This window comes from Takifugu rubripes, chromosome 9, assembly GCF_901000725.2.
Source record: "Takifugu rubripes chromosome 9, fTakRub1.2, whole genome shotgun sequence".
Taxonomy (NCBI): Eukaryota; Metazoa; Chordata; class Actinopteri; order Tetraodontiformes; family Tetraodontidae; genus Takifugu; species Takifugu rubripes.
This window is the reverse complement of record NC_042293.1, coordinates 5,614,768-5,619,772: the sequence shown is the minus strand read 5'-3', so window position 1 is coordinate 5,619,772 and position 5,005 is coordinate 5,614,768. Positions and strand designations below refer to the sequence as shown.

The 5,005-nt window shown below is 43.0% G+C and overlaps 1 long non-coding RNA gene across 3 annotated transcripts; it reads right to left on the bottom strand.

Annotated features, from left to right (window-relative positions):
- Nucleotides 1–203: 203 nt before the first annotated feature.
- On the bottom strand, nt 204–1,671 carry LOC105416904 (uncharacterized). Of its 3 annotated transcripts, XR_003889595.1 has the most exons (4): nt 1,519–1,668; nt 1,273–1,430; nt 759–1,106; nt 204–256 (listed from the first exon to the last, which is right to left on the bottom strand). It is a non-coding gene; the product is annotated as an uncharacterized lncRNA (long non-coding RNA). The 3 variants fall into 3 exon arrangements; XR_003889596.1 differs by having other exon boundaries at nt 759–1,193; nt 1,273–1,671; XR_003889594.1 differs by having other exon boundaries at nt 1,273–1,658.
- Nucleotides 1,672–5,005: the final 3,334 nt, after the last annotated feature.

The window sequence follows — 5,005 nt, the reverse complement described above, 5'->3', positions numbered from 1 at the left end:
AGGCAGGCAGAACGAAGACAGGCAGGGAAATAACGCTGGAAAGTCTTGCATGAAAGCAGAAGAACAATCTGACAAAGACTGAGAGTGCAGGGGAGGCTTATAAGCAGGGCTGATTGGGAATAAGCTCCAGCTGTGCTTGCAGGTGAGTGGAGTTGAGCTGATGGGGTGGGAGTGGCTGGCAGGTTGAGTGGAGCAGAGGCAGGGAGAGTGGAAAATTACTGGGGCAGAGGGACAGGAGGGAACTGGGGAAATGGGGCTGTGACAAAGAATGAAAAGTCAAATGTCTATTAGACCTCCTGTTTTGTTCAATGTTGATATGCCAGACATTCACAGTTAAGTTAAACCCAAATGGAAAAGTTGACTACTTTTTGATAACGCTACAACAAAAAATCAAATTTGGCTGAAACTAACTATATGAAACCTTGGAAGGACTAATAAACAGTATCAAACAATGATAAAAGTACAGTGGCATATTAAGCTTTCAGGTAATAAAACAGTAAAGGGATTAAATTAAGCTTGTAAAAACTCTTTTGTAATGCTGAGATTCTCAGTTCCTGTTTAAGTCTTACAGCACTCCAGCTAAAGCTGGTTAGCTACATCATAACATCTGCTAGCGAAGCTGTGTTTTATTCAGCTGGATTTTTGGACAATTTATTTTTACAAAATAACATTTTAGTAACCTGGAATGATTTTATTTGGCCTTCCAGCTGTTTTCATAATACAGTAGAATCACAAAAACATTTTAAAATCCTCATTACCTGCATTTATTGGAACCTATGCAGTACCCTCTTTAACCACTGTCATGGAAGGGCCCTTTCACAGATGGAGAGCGCAGAGAGGCACTGTTCAAAGAAAGATTCAGCTGAGGACAGTGTTTAAGAAATCACTCACTTCATCAAGTTAAACAGGAAAATATGACCTGTTTGCTATCAACACTCACATGTGCATGTAAAGATGTAAATCTAAATTTGTGCGTGAAGGTGTGTGTTGTGGTTCTTTCCTGGCTCTGTGCTGGCAGCAGGGGCCTGGATGGCGCCCCTGAAAGTTGTTGGGTGTCCAGTTTGGTTTATGGTTGCAGGGTGGGATTAATGTCCAACTGCCAACCCCTAAGGGAAAGAGACACTTTCTGTGCTGCTTTAGAGGCTGATGTCACTGTTTGATTCAGCGGCCTCAGAGCAGGCCGACATCTGCAACTACAGCAGATGGCGCTTTGATATCTAAATCAAGCTGGCCACATTTGTTTTTTAAGATATCAGAATCCAAGTTCCTCACCATCCCCACTTTGGTAGGATCTGCAGACACACACGATAGGGTGAGGTTGAAAACAAGTTTACTGAGGTCCAAGTTCTGAGCCAAAGGGTGCATGTGAGAGACAAACAAAGTCAGACTGGAGCAGGCTGAGCAGCATGAGCAGGCATCCAGGAGACGATCTGCAGGAAAGACAAACAATTAGTTCCAGACAGGTAACAGGTTTGAGGAAACAAATGTGCAAACAGAGTTTTAGGAGCCAGGCTGTACCACAGGATGCTAACAACAAATCAGCAACGAGTGGAAAGAACGGCAGGTGTGGATAATGACAGGAGATCATCTTCAGGTGTGCCTTGCTCGCCCCACAGAGGAGAGGCAGGAAACTGCTCCGCCCAGCCTGAAAACAGACAAACAAGGGAAACAGACAAGACACAGAAAGGGAGGGTACCCAGCACTCTCAAACATGAGTGGGATAGACCTTTGTCCACTTGAGGGCCTTTGCTTGGGGGAGGGCGGGTTTTGATATCCTGGCAGGTGCTGAAAGAAACAGGGTCCATAACGCCGGATGAACCGTGTGCCAGCGGGCTAATGACACCCTGAAAAGAAATATGATGCATCACAGTGTGTTTGAGAATGACTTGCATTAAATCTTTGGTGGAAAATATGGCATGGACACAGGTTAATTATGCAATACAAGACATGCTGGGCCAAATAATGCCCCTTAGCTGTGCTATGATGAGCATATGTCACGGCCTGAAGAGATGTATAAGTAATGAAAACACAATCTCGCGTTGATTATTCAAAATAAACAACATCGGGAGGTCACCCGAAACCAAAGCATAAACTAAAAATGAGGGAATATGTTGTTGTTGCAAGAACATTGGCTATTCAGAAATTTCTACTTTCTTGACATTATGTTAGATTGTGTATCCACTAAATCTTTGGGTGTTTCTGAGGACATACTAGGGGTATCTGGGGTGGATGGCAAAGAAGATGCTATGTTTGTATTGCCAAGTTAACCATAGTGTTGTTGACAGAAACATCTCCAGGAAATTCCTTAAAGTGCTGGAAGTGTTTAGATATCTTCTTAATATTCATTGATTCACTCTCTTGTAAAGACCATCAGTTAGCTTAGCAAGACTTAAGCTAGGAGTTTGTTGTCATTGCTAAGATGTGGAGTAATATCAGGCACAGCTGTGATATCCACTCATTACAGCACGGCTGAGACAACAGGCTCAGGTGGATGAAACCTTCAATTCAGTTCAGTCCACTTCATCTTTATTTAGCAGTGTCTGTTCCAATCAAAATTCTTTCTGGGCACCCAGGGCCTGGCCCCCAACAAACAACAGTAGCTGGAAAAACTCCCCTTTTCCTGGAAGAAACCTTGAGCTGGACAAGGCTATTGTAAAGGGACCGTCCTGCTGGCCCTTTTAGTGTTTGTTGGTTGTCATAGAAAGACATCTGTTAGATTCCTGTTTCAGTAAAGAAGCTGATTTAAAAGTGACCTGTTGTGACCTTTAATTCTGCTAAACAGTGACCTCTATGGTAACACTGTGTGTGTGTGTGTGTGTGTGTGTATGTGTTTGAGTGATTGTGTGAGTGAGTGAGTGAGAGTTACACAGGAAATATGTGAGCGGAAGACAAGTTTAATGCCATAATATTATTTTATTTTTTTAATTTTTGTGTGTCTCATATTTTCTTGTGTGAAGAGTTTATATGGTAAAATAATCCAATTGCTCTCAGACAGTTTGTGAGTCAGGATGCTTCATTTTTTGTGATGCACACCCTGAAACCTGATCACCTCTGTGTCCCCGGGACCTACAGCTGTTCACCACAGTGTTGATGGCTGGCATGTTATGGTTACATAGTCTATGTTACGGAGTCTCCAGCCATGAACTTGACTTCCATGTTTCCATGAGGACAGAATCTTGTTGACCCCCAGATCAGATGGGGGCAACCTGATCCCGATCTCTTGACCGATTTATTGATAATTAATGGTGTCTCTGTCTGTTCCGGGTGATGAATGTATCATTTACGCTTTGTGCGTCTTCTAACATTTGGAATAAATAAAGCTGCTGTTTGAATTTGTCTTTAATTTCTTTTACTGTAAATTTTTAAAACTGAAATCCAACAGTATTGAACTGTATTTTAATGATAGCAGTTTTTCCCCTTCTAATCTTTGTTCTTCCCAAAGGTTCTTTTCGTCTTTGGTGGGGGTTTTTTCTTCACAGGAATGCTTTATTGTTCCTGGATGGTGTCAATATTCAACACATACACCATCATGCACAAAATGGGAATGTAACAAAATGTGAACCACCAGGGTGGGACACCTCTGAAACATCATTAGGACTTGCTGAGGCCAATCTCCTGAGCCCCTGTGTGTGAGTTCCTCTATTCAGCTGCTGATCTTGGTCATCACCCCATCAGGAGCTCAGCTGGAGGTCTGAAAGGACATGGAAATAAATGCAATGCTTCTGTGATCTAAGATGACGTCCTGGAGGGACAACCACCAATGACTGACCACTAGGACAGACTGTACCCCAGCGCACATTCATCACCATGGGGGATTTGGTATTGGATGGGAAGAGTGTAGGTTTGGAGGATGTAAACTGGTATCTTATAGGGCAGAAAGACAGTATCAATAGCAACAAGTAGCAACAGTGTGATCTGATGATCCCCCATCCTGCAAGAGCCCCATTTTTTTTATCATTATAGTGGAGCACCTCCCACTGCCACCACTCTGTCATCAGTAATGATGGAGTGAAAGATTCTTTCCTCCAAAAGTGAGAAGAGCTTGAGGTTGTTGTAAAATACTAAAACTGAATCATTCCAGCTTTGTTCCTTTTCCTCCTGCCTTCATGGTGGTCCGGGTTTCCACACACATCCACCACCTCACGTTTGTCCCTTTTCTTATTGCCCCTCCCCCAGCCTGTAATGCAACATCATTCATCATTGGTGCATTTTGTCACATAACACCACAGCCTCCATTTATCCCCTCTGGACCAAGTTATGCTATATTTGTCTCTGTAATGAGGAGTGAGCATTCCAGCAGCTTTTTCAGTGATCAAATTGTCTGGAACACACATCCAATGATGGACGTAGGCTCTCAGAAGATTTACCTTTCCTTGCTGCTAATACATGTCAGCTGACCTGTGATCTGATGAAGACGATGCTATCAGAAGGGATTTAATGAGGTTGACTTGGCCGAGATCACAGATGTGGATTCATCCTCATAAAAATATGGTATCGCCAGCAATCTGCAGCAGAGTCCATCCCTGCATGCTGAGAAACACATCACTCTTGTTTTACTCATGCACTGTCCCACTAGTGGCAGGCAGGTCGTCTTGCTGTTTTTTCATGTCACTCCACTTGCTCCTCGCCTCCTCACTCTCCTGCAAACATGTGATGATAACATCAGAAGCAATGAATTTTTCATGAATGCAAGGGTGTTTTCTCCTAAGGTATCGTCACGTCCGGCTCATTAAAAAATGAAGTCCAGTTAAGGAGTACAACACAGCTGTCACGAGCCCTCGGCAGCTGGACTCTACATCCTCATCTAGCGGCAGCTTTGGTCAACTGCAGTTAAACCCACCTTCACCTCTTCAGGGGAGAATGATAAATTCAAAATATAAATATTTTTCTGAATGTCCACAATAGTTGTTTACATAGAATTACCTGGTTTATGACTTCAGTTGCGAGACTGTTTTCATTTCTGCTCATCCTGCCATAGTTATTTTCTGTCACTGCAGTAGTTTCC